Source organism: Somniosus microcephalus, chromosome 1 (assembly GCF_052327205.1).
Source record: "Somniosus microcephalus isolate GS21.2 chromosome 1, FLI_Smic_1.0, whole genome shotgun sequence".
NCBI lineage: Eukaryota > Metazoa > Chordata > Chondrichthyes > Squaliformes > Somniosidae > Somniosus > Somniosus microcephalus.
Window position 1 is genome coordinate 137,364,248 of NC_140987.1, and position 15,914 is coordinate 137,380,161.

Consider the following 15,914-nt stretch of genomic DNA (forward strand, 5'->3'; position numbering starts at 1 on the left):
GTTTAGTCTCCCGTTTCCGGATTCACTATCGCTCATCTGGTCTTCGGAACTACTGTCCGTCATCTTTTGTACTTTGTACAGTTCCTTCGTAGCCTTTTTGTTGTCGCTGGTCTTCTTCCCAGACCTGTAAACTCGTGCAATGTGTCCAATCTTCCCGCATTGTCTGCATATTTTGTCTTTGGACCAGCAGTCCTTCTGGTCATGGTTAGTTCTGCCGCAGCGATAACATTTTGCAAATCCCCGTGTCATTTCGTGGGTGCCGTATTCCTGTGGTTTTTGTTGAATTTCTGCAGCTCCCCTGGCTGCTGCTTCATACGATACTGCCACGCTGAAAGCCTTATCTAGCGTCAGCTCTTTTTCTGAGAGTAACTTCATCGGTGTTCCTTCACTCAGGAGTCCACAGACAAATTTGTCCCGTAGGGTATCTGCCAGTCCTGCTCCGAACTGGCAGTGCTTTGGTAGCTTGCGTAGTTCCGTAAGATACTCAGCATTGCTCTCATCTTTGTGCTGAGTTCTCCTGTGGAATTTAAATCTTTCTGCTATCAACAGCGGTGCAGGGTTTAAGTGTTCCTGTAGAACAGCAACAATTTCATTAAAACTCTTTGCCTTCGGTTTGGCTGGAGTAATCAGGTCCCGCAATAGGCCGTACATTCTAGCGCCCATTAAGTTTAGCAATATCGATGCCTTTTTCCCCTCCGCTATTTCGTTTGCCTCGAAATATACCTCGACTCTTTCCACATACGTGGTCCAGTCCTCTATTGTATTATCAAAAGCAGTGATACAGCCAGTCTTCGGCATCTTGCAAATCTAAAATGGCGCCTCCCGCGCTTTGCCTTCTTCCCCGCTGTTGTTAGCGCTGCTTCCCACGGTTTCTTGCGCGTTAAATATTGATTCTTTTTCTTTTATTATTTTCCCGTCATGGAGCGGACCCTCTGGGACACTTCCCTCCCTCTTCTTAGGTCCGAACGCTGCCCGGCTTCGAAGCACCGGCCGCGCCCTGTGTGCTCCACTCTCTCTCTTTGCTTCCCGACTCGCTGCCCGGCCCCGTTGAAAAGCCACCCGATCGAGCTTCAGCCCGCCGCAGCCCAGGAAGGATCAGAGCACTACCTGCCACCAGCCCGATTAGCTAGGAAGCCACAGACCGAGGAACCCAGCCTGGCTCTGAACAGTCTCTCCTGCAAGTTTTCAAACCGATGATTGACGGTCGACGCCCGTTTCCCGAGTTTATTTGGACTTTTTTTTCTTCTTTTTTCTTCTGGCTCTGACCTTCAACAACGTCGTCTGAGGTGCTGCCGAGTTGCAGGTAAGTTCGTTTCTTACTCGTCGCCAGTGTTAAGTCCGTGAATGATTGAGACACGGACCAGCAGGAGTGAAAACAAACAAGTCTTTGCTGGTGGAAGTCAATAGTGAAACTAAAACAGAGGCTCTCTAGCGCCTTTTATACAGGGGTGGTGACTGCCGGTACTGCAGTCTGAGACCAGTTATTCTCTTAAAGGGACATACACAACAAAGAGGGCCCCACACAAACCCTCCCTCCCAAGTATTTTCCTGGCCAACGTCAGGTCACTAGAAAACAAAATGGATGAGATCAAACTTGATCTCTCCTCACAGAAAAGGACAAAGGAATGCTGCGCCATGATCTTCACAGAGACCTGGTTGAACAACGGCATCCCTGACACCACCATCCAACTAGAAGGACGCACGGTCTTCCGCGCCGACAGAACTGCAGACTCCGGTAAGAGCAAGGGAGGCGGTTTGTGCATTTACACTAACAATGCCTGGTGCACTAACACGGACATAATCGATAGATCCTGTTCAGCTGATTTGGAATTCCTCATGGTAAGGTGCAGACCCTTCTACCTGCCTCGGGAATTCACGGCTGGTATCATCACTGCGGTCTGCATCCCACCACACGCTAATGCCAAACTAGCACTGAAGGACCTCTACAGGGCCATCAGCGAACAACAAACTGCGCACCCAGACAGAGCTTTTATCGTCGCGGGGAACTTCAATTACATAAACCTAAAAACTGTACTACCGAAATTCCACCAGAATGTTTCCTGCCCCACAAGAGGGGAGAACACACTGGATCAAGTCTACACGAGCATTGTAGATGCTTATAAGGCCATTCCCTGCCCCCACCTTGGGAAGTCTGACCACCTCTCCCTGTTTCTAGCCTGGGCATACAAACCGCTCATCAAAAGAATGAGAACATCAGTGAGATCAGTGAAAGTATGGTCAGAGGGGGCAGTCTCGGAGCTTCAGGATTGCTTCGAACGCACTGGTTGGGGCATGTTTGCCCACAATGACATCGAGGAATACGCATCCACAGTGCTATTCTACATTAACAGTTGCGTCGAGGTCGTCACGACCCATAAAAATATCAGGACATACCCCAACCAGAAACCCTGGATGAACGGAGAGGTCCGCTCGCTGTTGAAAGCACGCGACGCAGCATTTAAATCTGGCGACGCGGCGGCTTACAGTGCAGCTAGGACCAACCTAAAAAAGGGGATCAGGACTGCCAAAAGGAAACAGACACTGCGGAGAGAGGATCATTTCCACAACAACTCGGACCCCCAGCGCATGTGGCAAGGCATCCAGTCCATCACTGACTACAAGAGTAAAAACACCAGCCCCCCGGTTAGCGATGCCTCCCTTCCGGAGGAGCTTAACAACTTCTACGCTCGCTTCGACAGGGACCCGGCTACCAAAGCCTTGCCACCCCCGGAAGACCAGGTGCTCACTCTGTCGACCTCTGACGTAAAGGGTGTTCTACGCGGAGTGAACACACGAAAGGCTGCTGGACCGGATAGCATCCCTGGACGGGTACTCAAGGAATGTGCTGATCAGCTGGCTGATGTCTTCACCGCCATCTTCAATCTGTCATTGGCCCAGGCAGTAGTCCCTACATGCTTCAAGACCGCTACCATTATTCCTGTGCCAAAACAAACGGCTGTGACGTGCCTGAATGACTATCGACCTGTCGCACTCACACCCATCATAAATGAAGTGTTGAGAGAGACTGGTCCTGGCTCACATCAAAGCCAGCGTTCCCGCCTCTCTTGACCAACACCAGTTTGCCTATCGTGCAAACAGATCAACGGAGGATGCAATCACAACTGCTCTACACTCTGCACTGAATCACTTAGACGGTAAAGAGACCTACATCAGAATGCTGTTCATAGACTACAGCTCAGCATTCAACACGATCGTCCCCAACAAGCTGGCCACCAAACTCCAAACTCTTGGCCTGAGCACTGCCCTCTGCAACTGGACCCTGGACTTCCTAACAAACAGACCCCAGTCTGTCAAATTAGGTAACCACACCTCCACCCCCCCCCCTTGACCCTGAACACAGGGGCCCCACAAGGATGTGTGCTGAGCCCCCTCCTCACCCACAACTGAGTGGCTGTTCATGGTTCCAACACCATCATCAAGTTTGCGGATGATACCATGGTAGTAGGCCAGATCACCAACAACGATGAGTCAGCCTACAGGGAGGAGGTCCAGCATCTTGTGAAGTGGTGCGCCGATAACAACCTGGCCCTTAACATCAAGAAAACCAAAGAAATCATTGTGGACTTCAGGAAGTCGAAAGGCGGAAGTCACACCCCCATCCACATCAATGGGGCTGTGGTGGAAAGCTTTAAGTTCCTCGGAGTCCACATCACGGAAGACCTCTCCTGGTCCCTCAATAGGGCAGCACGGTGGCATAGTGGTTAGCACTGTTGCCTCACAGCACCAGGGACCCGGGTTCGAATCTGGCCTCGGGCGACTGTCCGTGTGGAGTTTGCACATTCTCCCCGTGTTTGCGTGGGTTTCCTCCGGGTGCTCCGGTTTCCTCCCACAGTCCAAAGATGTGCGGGTTAGGTTGATTGGCTATGATAAATTGACCCTGAGTGTTAGGGGGATTAAATACGTGGGGTTACGGGGATAGGGTGGGATATGTGTTGGTGTAGGGGTTATGGGGATCGGGTGGGATATGTGTCGGTGCAGGCTCGATGGGCCGAAATGGCCTCTATCTGCACTGTGGGGTTTCTGTGATTCTGTGAATACCTCCTCTCTGGTGAAGAAGGCCCAGCAGCGCCTATATTTCCTAAGGAGGCTGAAGGGATGTAACCTGTCACCCCGATCCTCTCTAACTTTTACCGCTGCACAATAGAGAGCATCCTGACGAACTGTATCACAGTATGGTATGGCAACTGTAGCTACTATGACCGGAAAGCCCTGCAGCGGGTAGTCAATACTGCCCAACGCATTACCGGCACCCGGCTACCGACCATAGAGCACATATACCAGAAACGCTGTTTACGGAGGTCACGGACCATCATCAAAGACCCTACCCCACCCCAGCCACAGTCTGTTCGCCCTCCTGCCATCTGGGAGACGCTACAGATGCATTCGCACCCGTACGACCAGATTTAAGAACAGCTTCTTTCCCAGGGCTGTCATCCTACTGAACTCCACAAATAAACTCTAAAGCCTGCACATCTGCCAATGCACTTTATTATGGTTATGTTTATGTTAATGTATTTCAAGCCAAATGTATGTTGAGTGTTTAAATGTCTTAATCTAAATGTACACTCTCGGGAGCCGCAAGCCTACATTTCGTTGTACTGCACTTGTGCACTAACAATGACAATAAAAGTTGATTTGATTTATGCTCTTCCCAAGTGGAAACATTCTCTCTCTATCAACTCTATCAAAACCGTTCATAATTTGAAAGACCTCTACTAGGTCACCCCTCAGCCTTCTTTTTCCAAGAGGAAAGAGACCAAGCCTGTCCGTCCTTTCCGATATGTATACCCTCGCATCTCTGGTATCATCCTCGTAAATCTTCTCTGCACCCTCTCCGTGCCTCTATATCCTTTTTATAATATGGCAACCAGAACTGCATGCAGTACTCTGAAGTGTGGTCTAACCAAGGTTCTATACAGGTTTAGCATAACAGCCCTACTTTTCAATTCTATATCTCTAGAAATAAACCCTAGTGCTTGGTTTGCTTTTTTTATGGCCTTGCTAACCTGAAAGGTTTTTTTTTTTTTTTTTTTAAGAAGCTGCTTTGTTTCTGTTGCCTGAATTTTTTTTTTTATAAAAGAGATTTCCTATTATCCAGCTGCACTGTGTACCCGATTATTTTTCACAAGCTCACAAGCACACAAAGTCAAATTGGAAAAATATGAAGGACTATGTGGAAAGAGCAAGGGAATGGGACTAATGAACAGCTGTTTCAAAGAGCAAACACAGACACGATGGGCCAAATGGCCTCCTTCTGTGCTGCATAATTCTATAGTTCACTGATATTAGTCATGACATCACTACCAGCTAACCCACGACTGCTACCAAAACAGGCGAGAGTCAGAAAGACAATGATGGTTTCCAGGTCACCAGCCTAAAAAGTGTCAAGTTTATCTTTGTGCTGTCAAGTGTGCAAGGCCCAGCAGCTGAAAAACAATAGAACAGCTTTCAATCAGCCACTGCTTTCTGAACTACTTTATCCAGCAAGCTGCTCTGAATTTAGTAAACAAAGCATAATTGAAGGTGATGGATTAACATTGCAATCTTCTTGATTTCAGCTCCTTAAAAACTATTTTAGACGTACCTGCCCTCTATTGTCTGTTCATCAGTTGAAGAGCATCAAAACTGAAGACAGAACATAATCACCAAGGGTCAGGTACTGGCTGTGATCTGGAGAATCTAATGGATTAAAGTCAGGATTTAGCTAGTTATTTGCTTCAGGTTTATGCACGATTTACAATTGTAATTTTCTTACAGAATTACCCAGGTTTCATTTGTCTCATGACACCTCTATGAAGCATCTTGGGATGTTTATTCTACATTAAAAAGTGCTTTATAAATGCATGCCATTAGCAAAATAGCATTCACTTTTTATTTTAGCCACATATATTTAATTTAGTATTTGCTCTTTCTCTGCATTTAAAAAAACATGAGCATTTCTATTCCTCTTGGAAAAATTATATAGTTTGCAATCCACTTAAAGCATCTACAGTTCACAATTTTTAGATTAATTTCCCTCCCTTAGGGAGAAGAATCAGGCCTCACTTGACCTCATCTTGGCACATCCTCCAACAACTCACTGAAGTGCCATTCTACGTGTGAATCTAAACAGTGAGCAACTGCGGGATACTCAACTTTGGGGGAGGGCTGAGTAGTGCGGAACATAAGCGGCTCACAACAGGCAGACTTGTTAAACAAGTAGTCTGTATCCGTTTTCACAATAGAGGAAGAGGAAAAAATACCATCAGTACAAGGGAACCTAAAAATAAGTCAAGGAGAGGAACTTAATGGGCCATAAATTGTGGTTGGAGGCACACCTCCGGAGTGCACCTCGGATCTGCGAAAGGAATATCTACCTACCTGCTGCCGACGAGGCTGTGAAAACTTATGGTCTGAGGCTGCAATGGGGAGGACAGCGTAATGGCCCACTGATCCCAGGGACGCAGGCACTCCGGAAGCGTACCTGGGATCTCGTGGGCCTGGTCCTCCAATCACAAAACAGAATTCCATTATAATCATTTACGACAGGAATCCCATAATGAGATTTAATGGAATCCCGAAATCAGATTTAATTACAATTTACAGGCTTGGAATTTAATTTGTAATTAGCTTCATTCCACCAACCTCACTAAAAATGAGCTACCAAACTGGGGAAGCTGCAACATGCATGCTAAACAGCATGCTGTAGACAGAGCTAAGCGACCCCACAATCAACGGATCAGATCAAAGCTCTGCAGTCCTGCCACATCCAGTCGTGAATGGTGGTGGATAATTAAATAACTAACAGGAGGAGGCTGCTCCAGGAATATCCCCATCCTCAATGATGACAGAGCTCAGCACGCGAGTGCAAAAGACAAGGCTGAAGCGCTTCAACCAGAAGTGCCAAGTGGATGATCAATATTGGCCTCCTTCCAAGGTCCCCACCATCACACAAGCCAGTCTTCAGCAAATTCAATTCACTCCACATATCAAGAAACGGCTGAGCGCACTGGATACAGCAAAGGCTATGGGCCCCGACAACTTCCCAGCTGTTGCGCTGAAGCCTGGTGCTCCAGAACTAGCCGCGCCTCTAGCCAAGCTGTTCTAGTACAGCTACAACACTGGCATCTACCAAACAATGTGGAGAACTGCTCAGGTATGTCCAGTCCACAAAAAGCAGGACAAATCCAATCTGGCCAATTACCCCCCAATCAGTCTACTCTCAAATCATCAGCAAAGTGATGGAAGGTGTTGTCGACAGTGCTATCAAGCGGCACTTACTCACCAATAACCTGCTCACCGATGCTTAGTTTGGATTCCACCAGGACCACTCGGCTCCAGACCTCATTACAGCCTTGGTCCAAACATGGACAAAAGAGCTGAATTCCAGAGGTGAGGCACAACTGACTGCCCTGGACATCAAGGCAGCATTTGACCAAGTGTGGCATCAAGGAGCCCTAGTAAAATTGAAGTCAACGAGAATCAGGGGGAAAACGCTCCAGTGGCTGGAGTCATACCTAGCACAAAGGAAGATGGTTGTGGTGGTTGGAGTTCAATCATCTCAGCCCCAGGACATCGCTGCAGGAGTTTGTCAGGGCAGTGTCCTAGGCCCAACCATCTTGAGCTGCTTCATCAATGACCTTCCCTCCATCATAAGGTTAGAAATGGGGCTGTTCGGTGATGATTGCACAGTGTTCAGTTCCATTCGCAACACCTCAGATAATGAAGCAGTCCATGCTGGTATGCAGCAGGACCTGGACGACATTCAGGCTTGGGCTGCTAAATGGCAAATAACATTCATGCCACACAAGTGCCAGGCAATGACTATCTCCAACAAGCGAGTCTAAATCACACCCCTTGACATTCAATGGCATACCCATCGCCAAATCCCCCACCATCAACATCCACGGGGTCACCATTGACCAGAAAATTAACTGGACCTGCCACATAAATACTATGGCTACAAGAGCAAGTCAGAGCCTGGGTATTCTGTGGAGATTGTCTCACCTCCTGACTTCCCAAAGCCTTTCCACCATCTACAAGACATGTCCAGGGTGTGATGGCATACTCTCCACTTGCCTGGATGAGTGTAGGTCCAACAACACAAGAAGCTTGACACCATCCAGGACAAAGCAGCCCACTTGATTGGCACCCCATCCACCACTTTAAACATTCAGTCCCTCCACCACCGGCGTACCTTGGCTGCAGTGTGTACCATCTACAAGGTGCACTGCAGCAACTCGCCAAGGCTTCTTCGGAAGCACCTCCCAAACCCGCAACCTCTACCACCTAGAAGGACAAGGGCAGCAGGCACATGGGAACACCACCACCTGCAAGGTCCCCTCCAAGTCACACACCATCCTAACTTGGAAATATATCGCCATTCCTTCATCGTCACTGGGTCAAAATTCTGGAACTCCCTCCCCTATCGGCACTGTGGGAGTACCTTCACCACAAGGACTGCAGGAAACAGAGTTAGCATGCAGGTACAGCAAACAATTAGGAAAGCAAATGGCATGTTAGCCTTGTCCACATTACAACAGTGACTACACGCCAAAAAAAATACTTCATTGGCTGTAAAGTGCTTTCAGGTGTCCGGTGGTCATGAAAGGCACTATATAAATGCAAGTCTTTCTTTTATTGCAAGGGGGTTGGAGTACAAGAGTAAGGAAATCTTGCTGCAATTGTACAGGGCTTTGGTGAGACCGCACCTGGTGCAGTTTTGGTCTCCTTATCGGAGGAAGGATATACTTGCCTTCGAGGCTGTGTAATGAAGGTTAACTAGATTGATTCCTGGGATGAGAGGGTTGTCCTATGGAGGAGAGATTGAGCCTATACTCTCTGGATTTTAGAATAATGAGATGATCTCATTGAAACATGTAAGATTCTGTGGGGAATTGATAGGATAGATGCCGAGAGGTTGCTTCCCCTGGCTGGAGAGTCTAGTACTAGGGGGTACAGTCTCAGGATAAGGGATGGGCCATTTAAAACTGAGATGAGGAGGCATTTCTTCACTCAGAGGGTTGTGAATCTTTGGTATTCTCTACCCCAAAGGACTGTGGATGCTCAGTCGTTGAATATATTAAAGGCCGAAATAGATAGATTTTTGAACTCTAGGGGAATCAAAGGATATGGAAATCAGGCGGGAAAGCAGAGTGGAGGTCAAAAATCAGCCATGATCAGATTGAATGGCGGAGCAGGCTCGAGGGGCCGTATTGCCTACTCCTGCTCCTAATTCTTATGTTCTTATGTAATGGAGAAAATAATGGAACTTGATAGCAATATTCCCAGGGTATTAAAGAAATAGGTGAGGAAATTGCACATATTTTAAAACTATACTTTTCCACAGTTCTCCCTCTCTAGATTCAGGAATTGTGCATTTGGATTGGAACCCACTGAATTGGAGGTAATCTTGTGACATGGGTTGGTGGTAAGAGACAGAGTAAGGATGAAGGCAATGTGCTCTGATTGGCAGGGTGTGACAAGTGGTGTCCCCAGAGATCTGTACTAGGGCAGAAGGGAGCAGGAAATTAAAAAGGCAAACAGACAGATTAAGTGAATGGACAAAACTGTGGCAGATGGAGTTCAGTATGGGCAAGTGTGAGGTCATCCACTTCTTGGTTCGAGAAAGGCAATCGGAATATTTTCTTCCTGGCAAGAGACTAGGAACTATGGAGAAGGAATAGGATTTGCATTAAATAACAGAAAATGCTGGAAATACTCAGCAGGCCAGGCAGCATCCGTGGAGAGAAACAGAGTTAATGTTTCAGGTTTGGGACCCTGCATCAGAACTGGAAAAAGCTGGAAATGTAACAGATATTAAGCAGGTGCAGAGACAGGTTGGGGGGGGGGGGGGGGGGGTTAGGAGGGGAGGAAGGAATTGAAAGAACATGCTGTGAAAATGTTGCAAATGGGAATGGCAAAAGCATACTGCATGAAAAATAGGGGCAGGGATTATTAACTGAAATTGTTGAACTTTATGTTGAGTCCGGCAGGCTGTAAAGTGCCTAATCGAAAGATGAGGTACTGTTCCTCGAGCTTACGTTGAGCTTCATTGGAACAATGTAATAGGCTGAGGACAGAGATCAGAGTGGGAGTGAAGTGGAGAATTAAAGTGACAGGCGACCAGAAGCTCAGGGTCACCCTTACAGACTGAACGGAGGTGTTCCACAAAGCAGTCACCCAATCTACGTTTGGTCTCCCCAATGTAGAGGAGACCGCATCGTGAGCAGCGAATACAGTATATTAAATTGCAAGAAGTACAAGTAAATCGCTGTTTCAGCTGGAAGGGGTGTTTGGGGCCCTGGACAGTGGTGGGGAGGGGGGGGGGGGGGGGGGGGGGGGGGGAGGTAAAAAGGCATGTGTTGCATCTCCTGCGCTTGCACAGGAAGGTGCCAGGTGAAGGAGAAGGGCTGTTGTGGGTGATTGAGGAGTGGACCAGGGTGTCGCGGAGGGAGCAGTCCCTTCGGAATGCTGAAAGGGGAGGTGAGGGGGAAGATGTGTTTGGTGGTGGGATCACGTTGGAGGTGGCGGAAATGGCAGAGGATGATCCGTTGAATGTGGAGGCTGGTGGGGTGAAAGGTGAGGACGAGGGGAACCCTATCGTGGTTCTGGGAGGGAGGGGAAGGGGCGAGAGCAGAAGTGCAGGAAATAGAACGGACACGGTCAAGGGCCGTGTCAACCACTGTAGAGGGGAATCCTCAGTTGAGGAAAAAGGAAGACATGTCGGAAGCACTGGTATGGAAGGTGGCATGTCCAGGTACACAATTAATACTAGTGCACATGTACAAAAGTAATCAAAAAGGCCAATAGAATGTTGGCTTTTACACTCAAGGAGGCTGGAATACAAAACTGAGGATGTGATGCTTCAGTTGTGCAGAGCTTACATCAGAGCCCATATGAAGTACTGTGTTCAGGAAAGATATTCACTAGAATATTACTGGGGCTTAAAAGGGTTGCATTATGAAGGCAGGTTCCATAAACTTGGCTTGTATTCTCTTGCGTTTAGACGGTTGAGGTAATCCAATTGAGTTGTTTAAAATGATAAAGGAATTAAATAGGGTAGATAGAGAGAGACAGACTGCTTCCTCTGGTGGGGAAATTCAGAACAAGGGGACAAAACCTTAAAATTACAGCTAGGCCATTTAGGACTGAAATCAGGAAGCAATATTTCCCCACACAGAGGGTAGTGGAAATCTGGAGCTCTGTCAATTGATATTGAAGACTGAGAACAATAGATTTTTTGTTAGGTAAGGGCATCAAGGAATATGGACCAGAGGCAGGTATAAATGGAGTTGAGGTACAGATCGGCCATGATCTAATTGAATGGCAAGACAGGCTTAAGTAGCTGAATTGCCCACTCCTGTTCCTTTGTTTCCTAGAACATCCACATATTCTCACTTTCCAGCAGAATCGCAATAGCAATCAGAAATCCTAACTACCGCTATTTAATTCTCTCCCTCCTCTCCTCCTGACCCCTTCCCTCTCGTGACACCACGCTAACCAACTGTGGCACTTCCTACCTTCTCTATTGAGATCAGACAACTCACCAGATATCAATATTCAAACTAGAGACCTTCCTGGTATATACGCATCAACACTGGTACTGCCTTTCCCCAATGAAACATCAATTTTTATTTTATAAATACATGATCCTACATTAAAAATAAATGAAATATTTCAATACAACAGAAATGTTAATTTAGAAAAATTCAATTGAGCCTCTGAATATTCAAGGTGAGGGGGGGGGGGGGAAAAAGAGAGTGAGTGAGTGAGTGAGTGAGCGAGCGAGAGCACGAGGAGGGGGAAAATCCACTTTCTATGAACAGAAACAATAAGGATTTGGTTACAAAACAACTTTTTCCACGAACAAAGTAGCCAGTATATCTAAACAAGTACTCCTTAGAATACTGAAAGCCTTCCAAATATTTGCATAAGTACGATTCACTTACTGAAGAAAATGTGTGCCATAGTCCAGAGAAGCGAGCATCCACAGCAACCACTATAGCCTAGACCACATAAAAGCACCAGAGAGCTTTGATTAATGAATTTGTTGGCTTGTACTGTTTTGAAGACCGGGCCAGTAGTCTTCCTGCCAGATTCTTGGCAGGCGATATACACATGTTATACTACAACTAGAGCCAAGAGTGGCCCAGTTTTAGCAATAGACATTTCACACCCCAGTATTCTATTGAACCACCACATCCAAACTCCTCTACTGTAATTTTCTGACTGCACTTAGCTGGTTTTCAGTGCCCATTATAATTTAGAATGATTTTGCCTATAAGTCTGTTAATTGTGATACATCATTTAACTGATTTATGAAGTACAAATATGAAAAGCCAAAGACTTACAATCAGTTTAAAACACAAACATTTACATAATTTGTAAAAAAAAAAAATCTAGCGCCTTTGTGGTCTCCTGGTAGAAGGAGGAAATCTAAAGTACAGTACATGGGTGGAACGATGACCTGTCCTGTGGTCTTTTTGGTTAGTCACGTCACTGTCATTGTTTTTATCTGCATTTGTACTGTGGGGTCATGCATCAACTTCCATTTTCACATTCTGCACATTATCAAGTCGCACAAAGTCAACACTTATTTCAGTTTTAAGAGCAGAATTTACTTTAATGAAAGTGTAATGCTTCTCTCCCCTCAGCGCCACCCCCCCCACCTTCCCGCCTCCCAGTCAACTTTTCTGGGAAATGTGCTATTCCACTGCAACCTCAAAAACAGCATGAACAGCTGCAAGCTCTTCAACTGGACACAAAACCACTAACGTCAAGTGCCACAATAAAATGCTTATTTGTGGTCAGTTTCTCCTCTTCTTTGGGGCTTTACAAGAACATGAGGTATCAGCCATTGACAGAGCATGCCGCTCTGTTAGAGCTTTTATTGACAGGCAAACAAATATGTGATTATGCAAGAGCTAGGGAGCACACACATCCAACAACAGTGCAAACAAACCCGGTTAAAGGGGCCTCTAATATCAAAAGCTATACCAACGCATTCAGAGCAAAATCGATCGGGCCGACAGCAGATTCTCATTTTAACAGTGTAACTATCGAGATGGGGGAAGGCTCTTCTCAGCTGGGATCGGTATTCATCAAGGATTGCAATAAACTCAGGCTTAGTCCCATTTTATTTAATGCTGGCCAGATTCCCAAACACAAACTAACCAGTATGAATTTTGTTTTTTAAAAATTCCATAGCTTATCGCCAGATAAACGTCATTTCCTATGCCAATAGCAGGAATTGCTGCCTCTGTATACTGTAGGCAGCAACTCTTAAGAGGACAAGACGACCCTTTTGGTGCATTTGGACTTAAAAACAGCAAGATCAAGTGACCAGAGGGTAGTGAATGGGTGAAAATGATGGCATGAAAGAAACTATTTCCTCTGGTGGGGAATCCCGAAAAAGGGCACATAATATTAAAATTAGAGCTAGGCCATTATCAGAAAGCACTTTTTCCACAAAGTATAGTGGCAATCTGGAATTCTCTCCCCCAAAAGGCTATGGGTGCTGGGTCAATTGAAATTTAAGACTACCTCTCTCTTCGCCTTGAAGACCCTCCTTAAAATCGCTTTGACCAAGGTTTGGGCCACTGGTGTGAATATCTCATGTGGCTTGTCAAATTTCATTTGCTGACACTCCTGTAAAGTGCCTTGCGATGTTTTACGAAGTTAAAAGCTGCTATATAAATGCAAGTTGTTGCCGTTGAGGGACAGATTTTTTTTATTATGTAAAGGTATCAAGATTTATGGATCAAAAGGCAGGTAAATGGAGTGGAGTTACAGGTCAGCCATGATCTAAATTAGGGGCAGGCAAAATACAGCCCGTGAGCTGTATCCAGCCTGCCAATGGATTCAATCTGGCCCGGCAAGGCCTGGCTTCAAGGTCGAACGTCCACCGTACCTGACCTCGTAACCTCAGGAGGCGGGTCAGTGTCTCCGAAGCAACAGGGGAGTCATAGCCAAAAACAAAGGCGGGCAAATTGAATCTGCCGTTCGCTGCATCGATGTGTTGTTATCACACCCGAAACCTCCGTTTCTGCTCAGTCACTGCAACATGAAAGGTGAATTACTCACTGTGGGTTCAGTTTCCTTAAATCTGTGCAAAATTTCCAGATATATGCGAGATAACATGAATACTTTAAATATATAAAATAGCCCTGTTCCTGGGACTAGGGACAGGGTCACTGGCAAGGCTTGGAAGCTAAGCAGAGCCAGGCCTGGTTAGTACCTGGAGGGGTGACCATCAGGGAAGACCAGGTGCAGGTGGTCACGGAAGGAGCCCCGAGGAGGGGCGGTTGGTGAGAAGGTCACGGACGGAGCCCCGGGAGGGGCGGCTGGTGAGCAGGCCCGGGCATTGGGCTGAAGATTGTCGGACAGGAGGAATGGTGGAAATGGAATGGCGGCGTGCACAGACGCAGTGGCTTTGCTTCTCCCAGGATGGTGCTATTTACGTTTAATGTTAATGTTATTTGTACTGGACTCATGGGAGCTTGCAAGATCACATTTCGTTGTGCATTGTACAATGACAATAAAGTTGAATTATTATTATTGGCAGCATGACTCGGAATTGAAAGAATCGAATAGATTGGAAAATTGTTTACTTGGAACCTTTTTTTTTTTAAAAAAAACTTGGTGAGTTTTTAGTCTCAACTTCCCTGAAGGAATTTTAGCGACTAATTCAAAATTAATCCTGGGCTTAATTTCATTCCAGTGCGTTATAAAATGCTACTTTTGTTTATTGGTGCAATTGGGTGAAAGGTGTTGTCTGAATTCTGCGGGGGTACTGCCAGTCTCCCGGCGTAACTCTGGTGCAGACCCAGTTACGTCGGGTCCCTGCCGTTTCTGGGAGTTTCCTCAGTAAAGAGCGGGGGAGCGTCTAGCCCAGTGGTGGGCTAAATACAGCCCTCGGGTCCACTGGACAGGACAGAAAAAGAACGCAAGCCGGAGCTCAAGTTGCACATTAGTCGGAGTCGAATCACGGCTGCTCATTTCGATGACTGTTACTGAAGAAAGAGACTGGCGCTGCGCATTTCCTCTCCCGGTACGCAAAGCTCAACGGCAGTGGGGTTCTCATCGCTGTCTTAGATACGCGAGTGGATCCCGGAGCACAAGGACTCCAGGTAAATTGAGTTGGCCGGTTTCAAATTTAACACTTTGCTCTCACCAACGTGCGTGGTCACTTTAAATTTGCTGCGCTGTATCTCTTCCAACGACAAGAGCTGATGAGCGGCCTGCGTGGGACCTCGCCCGGGCACTTTAGGGTGAACATTGGTGTGCGGCCCTCAACAGCTCATCAAAACTTGTTAAGCGGCTCTCCAGCCCAAATAATTGCCCACCCCTGATCTAAACGAATGGCAGAACAGGCTCGAGGAGCTAAATGGCCTACTCCAGTTCCTATGTTGACCTCGGTGCACCATCATCCTATGTCTCCCTTCTGTTGTGCAGCTTCTTGGTACTGCCTTTGTTTGGTTTCACTCTTACTTATCCAAATCATAGCTGCAGCATCTCTAGTAATAGCTTTGCCTTCCTTCGCCACCTCCGGAGTCCCCAAGATTCATCCTTGCACTTTCACCCTACTCATTTAAATACTGCCTCTTGGTATCATCATCCAAAGCCATGAGATCAGCTTCCACTTGAACAGTAATTTCTCCCAGCTCCTTGACTGCATCATATAGAAGGCAAGTATCTGTTCTTTGCCATCTAGTCATGATGCTCCAGCCATCATGAGGTGTGCAGCAGGCTTGATGGACCAGCTGGTCTTTTACAACCCATTATTTTTTTATGTTCATACGTTCTACCTCTCCATCACCTAATCAGACTGCTTGGCAGACATCCAATCTTGGGGCAGTCATAACTTCCTCCAGGTAAACATTAAGATCAAAGCCACCGTCTTTGCTCAAAAT

At 46.7% G+C, this 15,914-nt stretch overlaps 2 protein-coding genes across 11 annotated transcripts in view; one reads left to right on the top strand and one right to left on the bottom strand.

The window, feature by feature from the left end:
• pcsk5b (proprotein convertase subtilisin/kexin type 5b) overlaps nucleotides 1–15,914 on the bottom strand; it is a 679,955-nt gene that overhangs the window by 644,070 nt on the left and 19,971 nt on the right. Inside the window, exon 2 of one of the 5 annotated variants that reach the window (XM_085986095.1) lies at nucleotides 5,606–5,700. The exons of the other annotated variants lie outside the window; for them this stretch is intronic. The gene's annotated coding sequence lies outside the window, so the exon portion shown is untranslated. The remainder of the gene's footprint in view (nucleotides 1–5,605; nucleotides 5,701–15,914) is intronic. 5 annotated transcript variants of the gene reach the window in all.
• The window catches only part of carnmt1 (carnosine N-methyltransferase 1), a 1,199,612-nt gene that overhangs the window by 459,551 nt on the left and 724,147 nt on the right, over nucleotides 1–15,914 (top strand). The window lies entirely within an intron of this gene.